The sequence below is a fragment of the Chinchilla lanigera genome, unplaced genomic scaffold, assembly GCF_000276665.1.
Source record: "Chinchilla lanigera isolate Chin_1 unplaced genomic scaffold, ChiLan1.0 scaffold00060, whole genome shotgun sequence".
NCBI classification, from domain to species: domain Eukaryota; kingdom Metazoa; phylum Chordata; class Mammalia; order Rodentia; family Chinchillidae; genus Chinchilla; species Chinchilla lanigera.
Genome location: NW_004955461.1, coordinates 11,623,250 through 11,645,887, shown reverse-complemented (window position 1 = coordinate 11,645,887; position 22,638 = coordinate 11,623,250).

Sequence of the window (22,638 nt, the reverse complement as noted above, 5' to 3'; positions counted from 1 at the left end):
CCAGTCTGACCACAGAGGCCAGTTTTTTGCTCTGTGTTTTTTAACTGTTATTTTTATTAGCAAAAGTTGCATACACAATGATTACATTCATCAGGAGGACCTGGTAATGTACACAATGAATTTTAATTCTTTTTATGTCCTCTTTGTCAGTCTTCCCTCATTGCTCCCTCAGACTTTTGTTCCCCTTTCTTAAGCTACCAATTTAGGTCAAGTTAAGAGCTCAGTGTGTTACAACACACATTTTATTCACCCTAAGATTTACTGTGTTCTTAACTCCATTGTGACATGTGTGAATTTATATAACTTGGATTATGTTGTTTGCTTAAGAATGCCTTGTGGACCTGTGTAGCTAAATTCTAATCCAGAAACACCAAGCTTTAGGATTAGGATTCTAACCCACTCTGCTCACTACCTTTTCTCAAAAATCCTTCTTCCCTTATTCCCTTGATGAGCACAGATAGATTACACAGACCTGCTATGTTTGGACTGAGACAGAGGTTCATCACATCAGACCACATGGTAGCATGATCATTTGATTTGTAGAAAGGCAGGCACTCACAGCTTTGTGGCTTTGGCTAATCTAGTTAAATGTCTTCGAGCTGCAAGTACTTTATTGGGAAAACAAAAGAAAAACAAAGCAACAGCTCCCACATGCAAATATTTCCCTTATAAACTTGTGAAAGTTCATTAAGATACTAGTGGAAGTTGATAGTGTCAGCTCCTTTGTGTCAGTTTGTGTGAATAATAAAGATGATCATAGTTACATCGTTATTATCTAAGTTATAAGAGGTGTTCAAACTAAAAAGAAAGTTAGTAAATCTGAGTCCAGTAAAATGATGTGCCCAGGCCAGGGATATAGCTCAATAGCACAAGCATCTGCCTAGCAAGTGCAAGGACCTGTTTGATTACTCATACCAAAAAAAAAAAGAAAGAAAGAAAATGATCTGCCCACTTATAGATTCCATATTCCTCTTAACATTTATATTAGTGTGCTCATTCATTCATTCATCAAATATGTATAAGGCAGATGATATTTGCCAGGTACTATTCCAGTACTAACATTTTCACTCTAAGTCTTAGTTAAATTTTTACTTCTTTAGAAAAGATTTTTCTCCTACAACATAGAAAGTCTATTGATTAGCTCCTTAGGAACAAGCTTGTTCCTTTATAATACATGTTTATATGTATACACAACAATGTATGTATATTTATATATATAATAATTTTGTCTATTTACTTGCTTTCTTTTGCTTTTTCATAATAAAGAAGATTCTCTGTTACCCAATTCCACTGACATCTGAGGTAGGAAAGGACACCAGCTTCCACGGTGCCTCTAGGGTCTGTGGGTTGCAGCTTCTTTGAGGTCACGGTACCTGCCATGCCTTGTGCCATAGAGACACTAGCCCAAGGCAGGACCTACTGGTCCATCTTGCTCTTCCCAGATGCTTGCTAACTCTAGTTCTACTGAAGCCCACCAAGCTCCTGTCTAACTCTTGTCCTTTGTATCCCTTCTGTCTCTTCCCACTTCCTGCACTTGATGTTTCTAGCCTGAAGCCACTATGCTCCAGTTGCCTCTCTGCCTCACTGTCCTCATCATGCCTAGGTCCTGGATGGTTTTCTTGGGCAAATTCTTCACATTCCAGGCCCCATGTCCTGGTGTTAGAACCATTCCGCCTGGCCAGTACTGAGGGCAGTGGTGTCTATGTTGGGCACCAAGCAAATGCTGCCTCCATCAACTTCTTCTGTTGTCTTTCCACTCATTGAGGATTTCTTTTGAAGTTCAAAAGCTTTTTAATAGGATGAGATTCCAGTTATTGATTCTTTGAAGTGTTTCCCATGTAGCATGAGTATTGTTTGTGAAGACTGTGCCTTACACCTATGTCTTGAAGATTTCAACCTACTTTGCCTTCCTATAGATTTGGGGTTTCTGCTTTAATATTTCAGTCTTTGATCCATTTGGACTTTAGTTTATTGGATGGTGATAGACATGGGTCTAATTTTAGTCTTTGGCATGTAGACAGCCAGTTTTTCCAGCACCATTTATTAAAGAGGCTATCTTTCTTTCAGTGAACATGTTTTATTCCTTTGTCAAAGATAAGTTGGCTGAGTGTGTTTTTAGTTATATCTACATCTTCTAATCTGTTCCACTGGTCCTCAGTTCTAATTTTTTTGCCAGTATCATGCTGATTTTCTCACAGTAGCTTGGTAGTAAGTCAGGGATTGTGATGCCTCCTGACTTGTCTTTGTTGTCCAAGATTGCCTTCCTCATTGTAGGGCTTTCCTGGTTCCAGATAAATTTTGGAGTATTTTCTCTAGTTCTGTGAGGTACGATAATGGTATTTTGATTGAGATTGGTTTAAGTCTGTATAACAATTTTCAAGTGTGGCTATTTTCATTATGTTGGTTCTTCCTGTCCATGAGCAAGGGATATCTTTCCATTTTCTGATATCCTATCAATTTCCTTTTTCAGAGTACTGTAATTTTCAATATGTAAATCTTTTCCTTCCTTTGTTAGATTGATTCCTAAATATTTCTTTTTTGAGATGCTATTTTGAAGGGTGTGATTTTCTTAATTTCTCTTTCAATAAGATTGTTGTTTGTGAACAAGAATGTTACTGATTATTCAGGATTGACTTTATATCCAGCCACATAGCTGAATTTGCTTATTAACTCTAGGAATCTTTTGGTGGAGTTTTTGAGGTCTTCTATATAGAGTATCATGTCATCTGCAAATAATGATAATTTCATTTCATCCTTTCCTATCCTCAATCCTTCTATTTTTCTCTCTTGTCCAATTGCTCTGGATAATCTTTCCAGAACTATGTTGAAAAGGAGTGGTGATAGTGGATATCCTTGTCTTATTCCTGAATTTAGAGTGGAAGTTTTCAGGCTTTGTCTAGTTAGTATGATGTTGACCTTTGGTTTGTCATAGATGGCTTTTATCAGATTGAGATAAAAACAATCTATTCCAATTTTCTGTGGGTTTTTTTATCATGAATGAGTGCTGGACTTTATCAAAAGCTTTTTCTCCATCTATTGAGATAATCATGTGATTTTTTTTGTCTCTCTGGACATTTTCCTCCCAGCAAAAGTCTGGGAGGAAAATTTCTTGTAGAATTTAGCAGTGAATCCATCAGAACCTGGTCTTTTCTTTGTTGATAAGTTTTTAATTACATTTTCAATCTTGTTAACTGATATTTATTTATTGAGGCTCTGTGGACATTTTTTGATTTGACTATGTTGAACCATCCTTGCATTCCTGGGATAAATCCCACCTAGTCATGGTATATAATCTCCTTGATGATTTGTTGAATTCTGTTTACTAGTATCTTATTGAAGACTTTTGTTTCTATATTCATTAAGGTGATTGGCCTTTAGTTCTTTTTTTGGTTGCATCTTTCTCTGGTTTTGGTATCAGGATAATATTTGCCTGCAGGAAAGAGATGGGGAATATTGCTTCCTTTCAATTTCATTAAATTTTTTGAGAAGAATTGGCATTAGATCTTCTCCAAATTTCTTGTAGAATTTAGCAGTGAATCCATCAGAACCTGGTCTTTTCTTTGTTGATAAGTTTTTAATTACATTTTCAATCTTGTTAACTGATATTTATTTATTGAGGCTCTGTGGACATTTTTTGATTTGACTATGTTGAACCATCCTTCCATTCCTGGGATAAATCCCACCTAGTCATGGTATATAATCTCCTTGATGATTTGTTGAATTCTGTTTACTAGTATCTTATTGAAGACTTTTGCTTCCTTTCAATTTCATTAAATTTTTTGAGAAGAATTGGCATTAGATCTTCTCCAAATTTCTTGTAGAATTTAGCAGTGAATCCATCAGAACCTGGTCTTTTCTTTGTTGATAAGTTTTTAATTACATTTTCAATCTCATTAACTGATATTTATTTATTGAGAATGTGTATATCTTCCTGATTCAAATTTGGTAATTCATATGTATTTAGGAATTGTTCCATTTCTCCTGTGTTTTCCATCTTATGACAGCAATGAGTTTCGAAGTAGGTATTGATGATCTTCTTAATTTCAACAGGGTCTGTAGTGGCTGCATCCTTATCATTCCTCAAAGCATGAATTTGGGTCTTTTCTTTCCATTTTGATAAGTTTGGCTAAGGTTTTATAAATTTTGTTTATGTTTTCAAAGAACCAACTCTTTGATTTGTTAATTACTTATATTGTTTTCTTGGTTTCCTTTGTGTTAATTTCTGCTGTGATTTTAATAATTTCCTCCCTTTGCTGGGCTTTGGGTTTGTCTTGCTCGTTTTTTCCTAGAAGCTTGAGGAGTAGCATTATTTTGTTTATTTTTGCTCACTCTGTTTTCTGATGTGAAAATTCACTGTTATAAATATCCCTCTTAGGTCGGGATTTAGCTCAGTGGCACAGCGCCTGCCTGGCAAGCGCAAGGTCATGAGTTTGGTTCCCGGTACCAGATTAAAAAAAAAAAAACCAAAATAAATAAATAAATAAATATCCCTCTTAGAACTGCTTTGATTGCATCCCATAACTTCCAGTACAATGTGTCTGCATTCTTATTTCATTGTAGATATTGTTTAATTTCTTTCTTTATTTCATTTGTGACCCATTGGTTGTTTAGGAGGGTATTATTTAATTTCCATGTGTTTATGAGGTTTTTGCAGTTTCTTTTGTCATTAATTTCTAATTTCATGGAGTATTATCAGATATTATGCATGAGATAATTTCAATTTCTTTGCATTTACTTAAGCATGTTCTGTGGGCTAGTATGTGGTCTATTTTAGAGAATATTAAATGTACAGCTGAGAAGAATGTGTATTCTGATGGTATTGGATGTAACAGTCAAAAACATCCACTAACTCCATATAGTCACAGCTTTGCTTCAATTCTGTTATTTTTTTGCTGACTTTGTTGAGTTGATCTATCTCTTTGTGACAATGGAGTATTGAGTTCTCCCATTACAACTGTGTTATTCCTTATTTGATTTTTCATGTCTATTAATGATTGTCTTATATAGTTCACTGCTGCTGTATTTGATGCATAGATATTTATTACTCTTATCTCTTCCTCTTGAAGTTTCCCCCAATAAGTATGTAGTGATGTTCTTATCCCTTTTGATCATTCTTGGTTTGAAATTGATAGTGTCTGCAAAAAGAATAGCTACTCCTGCTATTTTCTGGGTTCATGTTACGTGGAAGATTGTTTTCCATCCTTTGATTTTCAGTCTGTGAATTTCTTTTGCATTAAATGTGTTTCTTGAAAACAGCATATTGTTGGATCTTGTTTCTTGATCCACTCTACCAGTCTGTTTCTTTTGATTGGTGAACTGAGGCCATTTACATTGATGGTTATAGCTGATATGTATTGGCTTATCCTGGTCATGATATTATCCTGCTGTTGGTCCTCTACTTTTTCCCTCTGTTTAATTGCTTGCCCTGCCAGGTGGTTTCATTCTGTTGTTATTCTTGGATTGTGGTCATTTTTATCTCTGTCTAGAATGTCTTTTAGTACACTTTGTGGCAATGATTTGGTGTTCATAAATGTCTTCAGTTGTTCTTTGTCATGGAAGTATCTTATTTCTCCGTTATTTTTGAAAGATAGTTTTGCATGGCACATCAGTCTGGGGTGGAAGATGTTTTCTTTCAGGACTTGAAATACTTCACTCCAGGCTCTTCCTGACTAGAGGATCTGTGTTGAGAAGTCTGCCGTGATTCTGATGGGCTTTCCTTTATAGATGATCTGTTTCTTTTCTTTAGCAAGTTTTAATATTCTGTTTTTGTACTGAATTTTTGCAATTTTGATTATTATATGTCTTGGTGTAGTTTATTTTGGTCAGGAATCTTTGGAGTTCTAATTGCTTCATTTATTTGTATATCAAATTTTTTATTCACACTTGGGAAGTTTTCTACCATTATTTCTGTGAAGAGTTTTTTATGTCTTTTGTGCTGTCTCCAGCTTTCTAACTGACCCTAATCAATCTTATGTTATTCTTCTTTGCTGCATCCTGTAGCTGTTGGATTGATTTTTCATGATCTCTTGCTAATTTTAAGATATCTTTCTTTTCACTATCACTGTCTGTAATGCTGTCTTCAAAATCTAGAATCCTATCCTCTCCTTTGTTCAACTTGTTGCATATAATTTCAATGGAGGTTTTAATCTCTTGGATTTTTATTTGGATCTGTTTCATGGATTCCATTTCTTTCCTATGCTGGACATTATTTGTTTCCATCATTTTTCTAAACTCATCTGTTCTTTTGTCTGTGTCTTCTCTAGTATCTTTTATTTTAAGCATTATTTCTTTCTGTACCTGAGAGATTATTTTCTTTGTAGCCTTTTCCACTTGGTTTTTCACTTCTGCTTCTATCATTTCAGAAAGTTACAGTGTTTGATTACCAATTTCATCTATCTCTTCGAATAGCGGCCTTGTCCTGTGTGGGCTGGGGGTTTGGGGTTGCATTTTGCTTCTGCATCTTATCATTTCCTATTTTCCCTTTTTTATTCTGTTTTCTATATTGATACTTGACAGTTTCTTATAATATATAGCTTTATTACTATTATTTATGTTTCCCTAGATGATGCCTGTCCTTCAGAGATGCCTTCTAGATGTAGGTGGTTTCTTATAGCTATCCCAAGGCCCTAGCTTCCCAATTTGTAAAGGATGCATAATTACTATTTGCCTCAGCTCCTAATGCTTTGGTACTGGGCTGTCGTGTTGATTATGACCTCATACAGCCACAATGTTATCATATAAAGGAGAAAAACTGTTTATAACACATATGACATCCTGGCAAAAGTAGTACAGTTAATAATAACAATAATTTCAAATGCAGTTTAACTATTGATAAACTATGATAACCATTACCCTGTTACCTCTGACCACAGGTGTAAACTCTAAAATTATGTAACAAAATGAAACATACTTGCACTCATATGCAGTGGTTTTCCCCTTGGTTAGGTGATTTTACCCATCTTTCAGGAGCAGGGAAGGTAAAGATGTTTAAAGCATAGTCTAAAGTGATGAGTGAGGTCAAACATAGTAGAATCAGTGCTGGAAATAAAAGTGTGATCACCCAATATTGGGAAACTGGAGGACACAAGAGGGAAAGGATAAACTAGAATACAAAGGAGTAGTCAGAAAGAGCAAAGACAATGTTTACTCACTTGAAAATTAAAATTCAAGAAGTAGTTGAGGAAAGAGAGAAAATGAGTGTATAGAAGAGCATGAAAATAAGGTAAGAAACCTAAACATTGAAAAAAATGGAAAAAGAGAAAGAGGATGAAAATGAACAGAAGAAAAAAGAAGACAAATGAGATGAGAGAAAGAGAGGAGAGAAAATTAGAAAAAGAAAAAGTAAAAACCCCAAATACAATAATAATAATACAGAAGAAAACAAGATGACATCCAATCAGACAGGAGAAGGATATCCAATCAGACAAACATGGGAGAATGAAAATAGAAAAATACTTCCGATGTTTACAGTTCTGCAATAGTGTCCATATTTAATCCCAGAAATGTGTTGGGTATGGAGCTGAGCTTGTCCTTTGTTCTTTTTGTTTGTTTGTTTGTTTGTTTGTTTTGGTTTTTCTCCGGTACCGGGAACCAAACTCCTGACCTTGCCATTGTCAGGCAGGCACTTTGCCACTGAGCTAAATCCCCAGCCAGAGCTTGTCCTCTGGATGTGAGACCTGGGACCGGACTTCTGCTGGTGGAGTTCTCCAGGGTCTAACCACAAGCTCCTCACTGCTGCATCACACACTTCTACACTGCTGGTCTTTCCAATTACTCTGCCCTTTAAGGACATGTATGTGCTCGTGTACCTGGAACATGGCTGTTATCCTGGGTCTCAGGTCTTGGGGTTCCTGTCAGTCTGCTCGACAAAGGCATGTGTCCTTACACTCCTCTCAAAGACCCTTCCATCCCTGAGACAATAGAGGAAGCACAGGGCTTGGACTCACTCTGCTCCCCAGCCCTGCTGTCCCAGAGAGCTCTATGTATTTTTCAATTTAGATTCACGATGTAAATGGTGAAATGTCTGAGGTAATTATACACTATTGTCCCTGTAGTCTTCCAAATGCATTCATATGCCAGGCACTGAAGCTGAGCACAGGGAAGTACAATCAAGTCTGTGGGATTAGAGTAAGTTCCACAATTTGTATAGCAGTGATTCATTCTTGAATTTATGCCTCAGCATTATAAATTTATCTGTTTATATGTAACTTCTCCAGAACAGCAGGCCCTCAGGAAAAAGAACTGGTCTCATTTCTTTTTTTTCTGACACAATATGAATGCCTAAGAGGTCCTTCAAAGGGAAAGAACTGTCTCAATTATACCACTGACCAGTTGTAAGGTCTTTGCCCAGTAGCTTAGGTTTGCCACGTACCATCAGATTGTTCTTGCTGATAACATTTTCTATCACTCTCTTTATAAACAATACAGTGTAATTTGCAGTGCTCTGTGAATCATATCTCCAGATGTCAGAAATCTTTAGAGACTTGGACTCAACATAGGCATCTGGGTTTCTTCCAAAAGAAGCAGGAATTCAAAATCTCATCACATGCTTTATTTAATTACTTGCCAATTCACAGGTTTGAGTTTTTCATGGTGCTAATGGAGCCCTCAAGAAAGCTTTAGCGAATGATATAAAATGTCCTGATATTTTAATGTGGCTGAGAGTAGTGAGTGTTAGATATAATTTAATCTATAGGAACTAATAGCTTTTGAAATAATGGTGCCTCTTAACTATCAACTGGAAAGCTACTCAGAATAATTGGACACATATTCCAACTCAGAAAAATGTTGCCTATTTCATGTGGTTTTGATTTAAGTCTGGAGTGATTGGTTCACAATTTAATAACACCAGTGAGCTACATACAATTACAGCTTAATTTAGTGATCATTTTTTGAATTCCTAAATACATGTAAATTTTTAAAATGAGTAAAGTTCCTGGAATATATATTTTTTTGCATTTTTTATCTTAATACCTTTATATATTTATATATACATAGATAACTTTATTAGATACTCAAATTTTTAAGAGTGAGAAACATGTGAATAAAATTTATAATGCTTTGTGGTATGACCGCAGAACAATGTGTGGATGCAGAGGGGGAGTGATGACATTCAATTTGGAGATCATTCACTAAAGAAAGTCTTTCATTAGACTATGCAGGGTTTGTCCTGGTTTTTCTATCAAGTGAACATGGGAAATATTTTACCCTGAGTTTCATTTTTTCAAATATTTTCTGAACATGGGAAATATTTTACCCTGAGTTTCATTTTTCTGTCACGAACTGGTCCCCTAAAGTGCAGTCAGACCTCTCTGTACAGTCACTGCACTTATCCTTTTACTTTTGTACCAGGAATGAAACTCAGAACCTTGCACCTGCCAGGCAGTTGCTGTGCCTCTGAGCTATATTCCCAGCCTCATTTATCCTTTTTGTTTCCTCCCGGCCACAGTATTGTATCAGCCAATATTCGCTCCTGGAACTCAGTGCTGAGCATACAATTTAGACAGAAGAGGCTCCAGGAAGTTCAAAGGATGAGAATAAATGATGTAATTTATTTGCTTTACTTTGTGTTTCTTTTCTTTTGAAAAACATTTATGAGTTTTATTTAAGTACCTATGACTGGCTTATAAGAAGCATTATACGTTAGTGGTTATTGTGTTTATAGTGGTATCTTGAAAGAAATTTTAATGTCTGGGGAGTATATTGGACACCATGCCTGCTATGTCACACTGTAAAGTCCAGGGGTGGACAGCCAGCCACTGCTCTGTTGGAACATGCTGCTTCCAGTGATCCTAAACTCAGTGTCTGTAAAAAACTAAAGAAGCAGTTTAAGGTAAAAGAAGACAATTTATTTGAGGATGGGGAAGGAGGAAGAAAGAGATGATAGATAGCTACTATGGACAAATAGGGAGAATTTGAAAGTGAATACCTGGTGGATTTTGTTGTCTACCTCTCCATTTATTGAGATCTTTGTCCCACATAGGCTCTTGGAGTCTGACTGGTTCCCTGGCTGGTCTTTCGTCCTAACCTTGGATTTCTTCTGGCCATGTGACCTTTCCCTGTCCTTTGGTGGAGGGTAAGAGTATTGTGTGGGGGTCTTAAGGTCAGGTAGCACAGGTGAATGGATTAAGTAGAGGGAAAGTTTGTGACTGTTATGATAATCACCCTGCCTTGGAACTTCCAGGTCCTGTGTTCTTTGTCTCTGTCTTCCTAATTGCTTGAGTTTAGCTGCCTTTGTCTTTCTAACTCCTCAGAGTCTAGCTGCCTTTGCCCTTCTAATTGCTAGAGTCTGGATGAGGAAGTCACAACTGCCTTATTAATTTTTAATAAAACTCGAAGAGCCAGGGATATGGCTCAGTGGCACAGTGCCTGCCTCACAAGCTTGAGGTCCTGGGTTCAATTCCTGGTACAAAAAAAAACCCCAAACAAACAAACAAAAAAACTCAATGAAATTTTCACCCTATCTTTTCCTATTCATGTAGGAGAAAGAAATTCCCAACCTGCTAAATGATCAGTACAAGTTCAGGTTCTCAAAACTGAAGAATAAATTTTAGGAACAACAGAGATTAAGGGCAGAATACATTTATGGAGGGAAAGAGAGTTTCTGCCTGAGAGAGAGAGAGAAGGGATACCTAGTGGATTGCCAGGGACCCTGCTTTTCCTAGGAATTTTTACAGAGCAAAACCATGAGGTGAAGTGGGTCAAAGGTGGGGAAAATGGGAACTCACAAGGTAGGCATGAGGTGGGACAAATCTATGGTCAATCAATAAAATTATGACCATAACTGCTCAGGTAAAATTGATTAAAATTGGGATCAAATGGGGAAGCAAGACATGTAGCAAGCAGGCATGAATACAGAGCAGCAGTTCTTCCTGCAGGGGTTTGGGTTAGTGGCTCTTCCTGGCTTCCTCAAGGTGATTGATATCTATTTAGAATATCAATCCCTGATGTTTATCCTTAGGAAGTATGTGGGTGCCTTGGTTTCATCTTTTGTCTTGAGGTCTGTCCCTCAGTGAAGGGGCCTATCTCTCCCATAGTTGCAAGGTATCTTGTCTTCTGCACTGGTTCCTTTGAGAGCCCAGCCCTATCTGACAGCCTATAATATTTTTAAATCTAAATTAGCTGTCTATAACACTACCTACAATGCCCCCTCTCCCTACAAAATGTAAGATCCTATTGATACAGGAAAATAAATACTCCCAACCTGAATGATATCTGGGACGAGTTCGTGTTCTCTAAAATCGAAGAATGAATTTTAGGAACAATGGAGGTTAAGAGCAGAATATATTTATTGAGGGAAAGAAAAGAAAGCTTCTTTCCAAGAGAGCGACAGAAGGGGGGCCCGAGAGGGGTACCCCAAAACTCTGTGTTTTATATGGACTTTTGTAGAGCAAAACCACAAGGTGAGGTGAGTCCAAGGTAGGGGAAAAATGGACAAAACTATAGTCAGCCACTAAGAATTGTTCAGGTAAAATTGATTAAAACGGGATCAAATGGGTAAGCAAGTCATGTAGCAAGAGGGCATAAATACAGAACAGTGGCTTTTCCTGTAAGGGGTTGGGCCAAGGACTCTTTAAGGTGATCACTACCTATTTAGAATATCAATCTCTATGTCCATTCCTAGGGAGGTATGTGGGTGTATTTGTTTAGACCTTTGTCTTGAGGTCTCGCCCACAGCAAATACATATCTTTCATGTAGGCTCCTTCGAGGGCCTGGCCCTACCTGACTGCCTATAATGTTTCTATCTAACTCAGCTGCCTATAACACCATAACAACCATGTTCTATGTGTATCCCAATGGGGCTAAACATTCTGAGGGTTATTTCTTGCCAGTGTTGAAAGTCAGACACTCCTTTGTTTAAAAAGAGTACTTCTCTTCTTGGGACCATAATATTAAGTGAAACAAATTAGGCACAGAAATCTTAGACTTAGTTTTAGCCTTAGTGGGTGGGAAAGGGTACCTCACCTGTAATGAAATAATGATTCATTAACATAAGAAATCTCAAAAGACGGTACTGAGCTCAAAAGTTTTGAACTTATTGCTCAAACTTCCATTCATCTCTTAGGGAAGTATGTAAATCTGGCCAATGGGACTTTAATCTTCTTCAGATGCACCTGTAGACACAGTTATGATGTGTTCTATTCTTCTGCACTGACTCTTTTGAGGGCCCAACTCTGTCTGACTACCTATAATACCTCCACCTAGCTTAGCTGTCTATACTATTAGGAGGAAGGGAAAGGATAAGGACTGAATAAAAATGGAGTTGGGATGTGTTGTGTACGTGTACCAGCTCCATGCAAGAATAGTAAACATTACATACTACATGTGTAAAAAAGAGAAAACAAAACAAAACAATTGGAAGCACAAGAAAATGGTATGTCTCTGAGCGTCCATAACAATGCATATGCAAACAAAGGAAACCTTATTTGAGATTATTTACACATTATTTGTAATAGAAGAATTTTCTTACATTCAAGTTTTTGATCAAACTGTGTCCTTAATTTTAACCTGCTGTATTCTACTAGTATTTATTTTTACCCCCTTTATTGCACAGCCAGGGTGTTATCCTGCAGTGAGATTTTTGGAGATGATGATTGGCAGGATGGAAGGATACAAACTGTTAAGTACAAAAGAAACTTAGATTTATAAGTCAGTGCCACATGACATCTTGAACTGAAAATTATACTATAAAAGAACAAATTCTGAAGATCTCCTCAAAGAGTGGGTAACATACATGCAATATCTATATGAACCACAGTCTTAACACATTAATATTCTACAAGTGGAGGGTTCAAAGCCTCTGAATTCTTTGGCAATACTTTCATTTAAAAGTGAAGACTAACTCATATGTCTTTGAGTTTTGCCTGGCCTTAGTGAATTTTATCTAACGATGACACTGAGGTTAAGCAATGTAGTAGACTATTAAGATTCAGTTAGTCTTTTCCTTGTTAGACACTGTCTAAATTGTGTATTCATAAGCAAAAATAAATATTGCTATAATTTTATCAGTGTAAACAGCAGTGTAGTACACATATTTATTTGCCAGTAAAAGTAACACAAAGTACAAGGAGACAGGAAGAGATGATATAAATTGCAAGTAAATTTAAAGTCCTATAATTCTAGAATTAAGTCAAATCTCCATTGTGGCAGACCTTGTATCCATGAAAAAGAGACAGAAAACTGTGTGTGTGCATACATGTGCATGCATGTGACACAGAGAGAAAGAGAACAGTGAATAGCAAAAAGAATTCTGATTGTAGTCAAAGCTTAATGTCTTCCTCCAAGAACTCACTGGATTGATAAACCCATCACCTGAATGCTAACTGACTTCTTCCAAGGAGAGAAAGTTGTTTGTAATAGTAAGAAAAACTTGTTCTATTATCTTATGTGTCTTCCCCTTGAACCTATACAATGGAATTTTTTGCACATGGACCCATGTCATTGTTGCACTTGGACACTGTTCTTTATCAGAGTAATGAAGGTGTTTGTGACTGCCTGAAAGATTTAAATTGCTATTATCAAAGAAAGCCAATGGTGCAGAGGAAGGTTAAAATTAATTCTGAGGCAATTTTATTTCCCAACAATTTTCCTGGTGTTTGGTAAAACAAAACTTTTCGCTCAGACATTTCCCACTGACATCCTTTACCCATACCCTTGGTTCTCTGGCCAGATAAGCAAACAGGTTCACTATATCCTGTTACCGCACTCTCAGGCAAGCTGAGGACATCCACATGTGGAGAGCTATAAAACTGTCACTTCTAAGTAACTGGCTTTGTTTTGTCTCTGTAATTAGGCTTGCTTCCCTTTTTCTGCCATGAAACTCTATATAAGGCTCTCAAACCCCATGCTTGAGACTTAGATTTTGGAATACTGAACTGCTGTGTGCCAACCAGCATAATAAAGCTTGGTTCCCTCCACTTCTCCAATCACTGCTCAGATAATTTGCCTCCAGTGAACGAAAAATGCTGTAATACTGGTAGTCCAGGTTTCCAAAGAAACTTTTTTTTGCTGTACAATTGCACTGGCTGCTCTAGATCCAAATGCATACACATTCTGAAGTGCAGCCTAAAAGCAAGGCTGAATTTTAGGGAAGAACATTAAATTTCTCCATTTTCACTTTTAAGCTCCATCCATCTCCCTTTCCTATTAAAACTTATTAAAACCTAGATCTGACCAAATCATTTTTCTCTTGCTCTTTTAGTCTTTATCTCACCATATATGTGCCATTTATTTATTTATTTATTTAATTTATTCACAGGTTTTTACTTACTTCTCCATGCATAGATGAGAGACTTTTAATCAGCAGATACACCAGCATTCTTTCTGCCCTCTTTATGAACGTGCTGGAAGGTATATTTCTTATAGATTTGTGGAGTATAAGTTGGTAGATTAGTTAATATCCTTTCATTCAGACAAGATGGCCTGACATACACAACTTAAAGAGGGGTATATTTTGGCTTACAGTTTTATTTATTTATTTTTTTTATTTTTTTATTTTTTTTGGTTTTTCTCCGGTACCGGGAACCAAACTCAGGACCTTGCGCTTGCCAGGCAGGCGCTTTTGCCGCTGAGCTAAATCCCCAGCCCTGGCTTACAGTTTTAGAGGGTTTAATCCATGGTTGGTTTGTCCAAGGCAGAACTGGCATGGCAGACAGGCCTAGCAAAGGACAGGAACTCACCCTTTGGCAACTAGGAAGTAGAGAGATTACAAGAAGCAAATGGGGGATGAGAATATACATTCTTCCAAGTCACAGCTCCCAGTGACCCACTTCCTCCCACCTAGCTCCAGTTCCTAATAGCACATTCAGCTATGAACTCATGAATGAATTAATCCACTAAAGAGTACAGTGGACTCATGATCTGATCACCTTTCAAAGACCCTATCTCTGAATATATGAAACTTTTTGGAACACTTTAGATATAAACCAACATGTCTCAAAATATTGAGACTGAAAGTAGCTGTGTATTTAGCTTAAAATTCTATGTATTGTTCCTCATGTTTAATGAACTTAGATGGCCTCCTGCATGTTTTCTCTGTTACATGAACTGGGAAAAGCAGTTTAAGTAAGAAATTACAGGAAAGTAGAAATGATGTCATCAGAAAAGAGAAAAGAGGTTGAGGGAGGGCACGAGAAGGAGAAAAGGGATAGTGGAGGGGTGCAAACAATTACGGTATGTTGTATGTATGTATAAATGAATTAGCCCCAAAAAGAGAAACTCACTACTCTGCATAACTAACAGGCACTAATGAAACTTAAAATAGCAAAAAAAAGGAAAAAAATCTATGTAGTGTGAATCTTCTGTGGCTCCAACTGGGTGAGTTTCTTTTCTTCATCTTGGCTCTCTTGTGTATCTATAAGCAGCTATGGAGTCATCAGAGGGCCAGCAGGTGGAACCTGGTGGAAAAGAAAAAGCCACATAATTCAGGGCAAGTTAAAACAATTGCACCACCATGGGCCACAGACACAAAGGAAGGCAGCCAAAGTCAGCAAGGGTGGAAGTAAACTATTTGCCAAAATACAGAACTGTAGACTCAATAAAATTTACTTTAAGCAATCAGGGTGTGGGATGATCTGCTAAACAGCAACAACTGATATAGCAATCAGTACACAGAGTATGGACCATCATGATCCACAGATTGGCAGTCATAAGAGTGGTAGATAGAAACAGAGTCTAGAGAAAACTCAAGGCATCATTCAGAGTAGCCTGAGGAAGAAGCAGTCACTGTCATGCAATGTCAAAGTTACTGAGGAAACGACTGCTTACCTAGAAGCTACAAAAATGTATGCAATGACTTTTTGGTTTACTTAAACAAGTCTCTAAAATGTATGCTGTGGATATCAGCTTCTTGGTCTTAAACACATATTTGATTCCATAAGCAGGACACACAAGGAAAAATAAAAGTTACTTGGTAAAAACTCAAAGGTATTTCTGAGCTAAAGTAACCAAAGCAAATACGATTCTTAAAAATCAAAGAAAACCTATAGTCAAAGCTGATTTCTTGAAGACTTAATAAAGACTTAAGATAATGCCTGGTGCATTCTCTCAGCAGAAGGAAGGACTTCAGAGATGAGGTTAAATTGGAGTCACTCACACCTAAAGTCACTTTGGATAAGTCTAGAGAAATATATTTTGCAGACTATTTAGAATATGGTTTTGGTTATGGACCTAAAAGGAATCAAATTCACAGAAGGCCAAAACAATCTATGAGGCTCTTATTTCATTTATATCAATGACAGCTTACTCAGCTTCTGCTTGGGGTTTGAACCTAAAGCCCCACTCAAAAATAAATTGCCATGCTATCTTCCTGTTGTAGATGTCCCAATGCCTCAAATTGGGTAAAATTGGGCAAAGAACTGTTTTAGGCATTCCTGGACCCTGAGCTATTATATCATACAAAACCATGACACCATCACCTTGATAGGTGACTGGGAATTTCATAGCATTTTTCTTGCATAGAAATCATAAACCTATAAAAACTACTCATACCAGGAATTGGTGGTAATGGGAGGGTGAGCATCAGTGATCACTTCATAGTCACCAAGGAGAAATGTGTATCAAAAAAATAAGCAGTAAACAAAACTAAACATCCAACAACAAAAAATTAAAACACTGTAATACTAAGACCTCTGCATTTCCTGCCCAATGGACACAGGAAATATAATAAGACATGTGGTTGTACCCAACACAATGGATTACCTCAGATCTGGTTACCATCAGTAGTATCATAGTTTATAACTGAATGTCCCCCTAAAACCTCATTTGCTCAGAGGTGGGGCTTTGGAGAGGTGATGGTGTCACATGGGTGTGCCACTTCCTTGTGAATTAGTCCACTGATGCCTTTACAGATAAATGTGACTTTGGGAGATGAAGCCAGGTCAGTGGAGGGGGGTCCTTGGAGGTATGGCCTGGAAGGAAGGGTCTCTCTCTACCTTCTCTTCCTTTATTATTCTCTGTCTCTGTCTCTCTCTGTCTCTCCATCTCTCTGTCTCTCTCTCCTATTTTGCTTCCTGCTGCCATGCCATGAGTTCTTTCTCCTCTGCTATTCCCCTCTGCCATGCCACCCTGCTTTGGAGCTAGCCTACTATGCACTGGAATCTCTACAAATTGTGAGCCAAAATAAACCTCTCCTCCTTGGAGTTCTGGGTGTCAGTGGTTTAGTTTAGTACTGGGTCTCAGTGATGAGAAGGTAACTAAGACAAGCAGTGAGAGAAAATATGAACTGCTCAAGAAATGAATGAAACCACCAGACGGCTGATTGGCTTCATTGCAGCTAAGGGACAGTATGTTTTATGTAATAATATTCTGCTCTATTAAATTTAATAAATCTCTCCTTGATATAGAGCCAGGCACTTGCTCTTGAGAGAGCATCAGTCCACATGGCCTCAAAGGGAAGTGTTATCTTTGAAGGGATACCTCCGGGAGCCACGAGCACTGATGTGCATGACTCGCAGTCCGTGCAATGTTTGCATCAGCCCAGTTATTTGATCCCCTTTTCTGAGAGAATCTGAGTCACTTTTAAGCACCATTAATGTGGGGGTTAGACCTGCCTTTTGGAAAGCAAATAAGTGTGCTTCCTTACTTCCAAAGCTTTCTATATTTTATTTCATTCACAATAGATTCACTACATATCCATCTTCTTCAAGACCCAGAAACTTAATAATTTAATGGATGGGAGAAAGGGTCTCTGTTCCCAAAGAGTGCAAAAACCAACCCAAAAGACAGTTCATACAGTTGCCGTGAGAGAGTTCATACAATGTGCTTTGGAAAACAAAGTGTCCAGACATGCAACTGAACTGCTTCCTGGCAGTTCAGCAGTGAGCAAACTCACTCCAGCAGTGAGCAAACACTCCTGCTCAGGCTGTTTCCGAGGCCATGCATTGCAAAGAACACATGCTGGCGCTGCTCCCTTTCCAAACCATTTTGGGGTGGATTGACAACTGGAGGTCAGCTCGTAACACCCAGCTGAACAGAACCGGTGTAGTGCTGCATGTGGGAGACCTGCCTGAGGATCATTGCTAGCAGCAGAAGAGGCAAAACTGGAAAAGAAGAAATGCTATTGGAAGCTGTTGGGAAGCTGTAGAGAGCAGTTGGTTTTCTTGGAGGAGATTTTCACGCTGGCTTTCCTGATGAATTCGGCTGTTCTCATCATCGAAGGAGCTCAGAACCATGTTGTTACCGAGAATGGCTACGGTTCACTTCGGGGGAGTGCTGGTCCTCCTTTTGAGCATCGATTTCTGGCTCCAGAGGGGAAGATGGTGCACTGCTCAGTCTCCTGGAGAAGCTTTTCACACTGGCTTTTCTGGTAGGAGTTCAGCTGTTCTTATTTTTGGAGGAGCTCGAGACCTCGTTGTCACTGAGGATGGCTGTGGTACTTTTGGGGGGAACTCTGATTCTTTCTTTGAGTGTTGCTTCCTGGATCCTATGCAGATCCCTCAGCACGGACTTGCACAGATCCTGCATCCCACTGAAACAGACTTTCTAGCTTCCATCATTGACCTTTGGGCCTTCCCTGTGCAGATCCGTGAAGCAGGCCTGCATGAGACATTGTTGTGGGCCCTTGGCCTCCAGTCAGACTCATGAGGGTCATTGTTATTGGCTCTGGGTCTTCAGCTGGACTCATGCAGGATATTACTGTGGGACCCAGGGTCTCAGCTGAATTCTTTGGGCTTTAGTGTGTGGACAAATTTCATGTGTTCTTTTTGTATATGACTCTTTGGGTTTATTATATTTATTATAAAATAATCCTATAAATTATGTGTCCTATATTGTTCCCCTTGCAAAATCCCAGACTACAATACATTTCTATTAATATTTGAATTTGTCTTTAAGGCTTTCTACTTTTAAAAGCTTCTGGAAACATCCTTTCTGCTAGTTTCTCACCAGTAACTATTTCCTGAGGAATCTTAAGTGTCCTTCAGCCCTGAGTGAAACAAAAGACTTGCATCTGCCCAAGACTGTTATATTATCCTTCCCCCAAGGTCCACAGATATTTTCATGGAAAGAGCAACTGAACCAAAGGGAGAATGTGACTTCTTAAAAATTTGTTTTTAAAAATGAGGGTATTGTTTATTTCATGGAGACGCAATGGGGGAATGCAGAGGTGGCTGCAGTCAGTATGTGTGCATGGGCTATCTCTCAGTATTTGAGGCTGATGATGACAAAAATAGGTTGATAGGAAGACATGTTGCATAATGACCTAAAGAATAGGAGGCAATGTGAGGATAAGACCTACAGGAAGACCACTCCAGGTTTGGCATGAAAATGAATGTCAACATCCTGATAACAGAGCCAAGGAAACATTATGTAGGAGGAAGTCTTATTTAGTGATTCTGTTCTCCTTTCATATGTATTGTGAACGATTTAACACCATAACAGCATGACTTGAGCAATGAAGACTAGGAAAGGATAAATATATTCTCCGATCTTGGCAGTAATTCCAAAATGCATTTGTCTTTAATGAGATGGAGCCATGACTTTAAGAAGACCACTCTTATCTTCCTAGTTGAAAGTAGAGAAGTCCCTGGTGTCCCTCCATACCTCTTAGAGCTGCCTCAATAGGACTGGTTGTCTAGCTTCATATTTACAACAGATACTCTGCCTGCCTGAGTCAGAGACTGGCTTCAAAGTACCATCAGGTTTACTTCTTCATTAGTATCTAGTAGGAATAGAGGGTAAAGCACTTCTTTACAGTAGGAAGACTAAGGCCTTCTTGATGGAGTAACCACAAAAAGCTCTCTTTCCTTGGAATCATTCAGTAGTTTCTAAACTCTCAGCAGGATACATTTTTTTTTTTTTTTTTGGCATTGTCACTCCATCTCTTTTCTCCTTCATAATAATAGTAGCCATCATTTATGGAGTCATATATTGAATATAGATAGCTTATCATTCTCCTGAGATTTTGGACAGTCTTGTTATTAGAGAAATGAAAGGATTTGAGATTAATTCAATGATAAGTGGCTAATTATTATATTTGGATTATAAACAATATACTCTAGGAGTTTTACATGCATTGTTTTGTTTTGTTTTTTTGAGGCAGGATCTCACTAAGTAGTTCAGGCTGGCCTTAAACTCACAGTGACATTCCTTTCTCAGCTTCCCTAGTGCTGAGTTTATAGGCATGTGCCACCATGCTTGAGTTTTACATTAATTTTTACCTATTAACTCACAGCTAGCCATCAAAGTAGGTTCAATTATTGCAAACTTACAAGTGTACAAAATGTAATCTGTGATAGCACAGTAATTAAGATTTTTATCAATTACCAACTTTGGTCCACGAAACAAACACATGTTTATCTAACTTCAAAGTCTATATTCTGATCATCAGTGCAAGATTCTAAATAATTCCTCCAATTTTGGAAAGGCCTAATATTTGAGGATTTCAATATGTGATGAGTCTGTCACTGTAATATAAAATATTAGCAATAAAGGATACAAATGGTGACCTAAATAAACCTTTCCCTTCTAATGTTGGGTGCCAGGTGTTTTGTCTCAGCAATGAAAGAAAAGTTACTCTACCTTACCAGCTAGAGTTGCTATATAACATACAGGACACCTAGTTAAATTTAAATTTAATACAAACTACAAGCAATATTTTTACAAAACCATGTCTAAAATATTACATCAGACTTTGTTATGCAAAAAACCCCACAATACAACAAACAAACCAAGTCAACAACAAAAACTATTGTTCAACTGAAATTCAAATTTTATTTGGATGTCTTATATTTTTTGTTTCCTAAGTCTGACTATGAGAAAACAATAGATACAGTGGAATCATTAAATCAGATGAGAAGTCAGATGCACTGTGATTTCTAAGGAAGCCCAGATTCAGTCTAATTCTTCAGGCAGATCTGAGTATATATCAATCTTCAGAGTTAGTCCTACCTCAAAGAAGAGGACCTTTGACATAACAGGGTTTTTGTCACTGAGTCTGCCTACACTTCAGGTAAGGATGAGAGATATAAAACTTTTAACTTTCAGGTACTTTGGGATCTTTTTACCAGCTGGTCATGTTAATCCAGTGATCATAGGTAGAACTGGTTAGTTTCAAATCACACAGAAACCAATGGTTGGATACACAGATATGGTAAGAGGAGTGTATGGTGAAATGGTCCTGTGACATACCGTATCTTTTAATATCTCAAAAAAATCAAAATTCATTAAAATTCTCTGGGAAGCTTATAGTAGAACCTTGAATCTGCATGTTTTCCTTGGGAAGCTGGCAAAGTTCATACTTTGAATCAGTCCAGGCTCCACTCCATTATCACCATGGTTATTAATTTCTGACTGGCCAGCAAAGTCATGCATTTGTCCTCCCTCTCGACAGATCTTCTTGAATGGAAGGCTTACTACCAGACGGTAGAAGTTGCAGTCTGATGGGTACCTTTACCCATACATACAGGCAGCAAACACACCTCAGCCCTGCATTATGTTTCCACATTATACATGATGAAAATAAGACAAATGGGTAGATGCTTTATATAATTCCTTTCATCAAATGTTCACTGAGAGATGTGTGTGGTGTCCACAGTTTCTCAGAGTTGTCAAACTCCATCTGTGGAACCACTGTTCACTCAGCATTCAGATTGATATTTTTAAAGGAAAATTAATTTTCTTTTCTGCTCATAGAAATCCTCAATGGTTCTAGCACCTTTGAAAAAAGCTTATAAATTCCTAAACAAACTTACAAGTGTGCTGCATAGGCTTTACCATGTAGAGCATATTGTCACATCTACTGTGCTTATTCTTATGACTTCCCTGCTTTTTCAGCTGTACATATCTTTGATTTCTATACTTTTTTCAAAACATGAAGCGCATTCTAACCTTAACTCATGGTATTTCCTATGCCTGAAACACTTGATTAGAAGACCCACATGTTAGCTGCCTTATCCCTGCCTTAACCTGCTGGTCTCTCATCTCCACAGGGCATCTCTCTCTAAATTCACATGTTACAACAATGTAAAGAATAACTTGCATCTTCATCATGTGTATTTTTTTTTGTGTGTGTGTATTTTTTTTTGGGGGGGGGGGTTCCAGTACTGGGAATCGAACTTACGACCTTGCACTTGCCAGGCAGGTGCTGTGCCACTGAGCTAAACCCCCAGCCCCTGCATCTTCACTATATCTACCATCTTTTCCTGCTTTGTCCTTCCTTGCAAGTGATATCAATGACACTAATATATGTATATATATATAAGTACTTATCTACCTTAAGATATGTATCATCTACCTATGTCTATCTACCTATCTATATATCTATTTTATGCCATCTATCTATATCTGAGCTGGGCAAACAATTACTCTTTTGGATTCACTGTTCAATCTCAAACCCTAAAAGAGATTCTGGCCTATAGAAGCTATTCAAAATGTTAGTTAAAATAAGATATATTAGTGTAGTTAGATTAGTATATTACTTGGAATAAGGAAGGAAAGGGAAAGAGGGAGAAAGGAAGAAAGGAAGGAAAGAAGAAGGAAAGGAAAGGAGAGAAAGAAGTTGGCCCTAGATTCTAGTTTTAAAAGAGCAAGATGGCTGGGTGTGATGGCCCACACCTCTAATCCCAGTACTAGGGAGGCTGAGGTAGGAGGCTTGCTGTGAGCTGGAGGCCAGCCTGCACTACATAATGAGACTCTGTCTC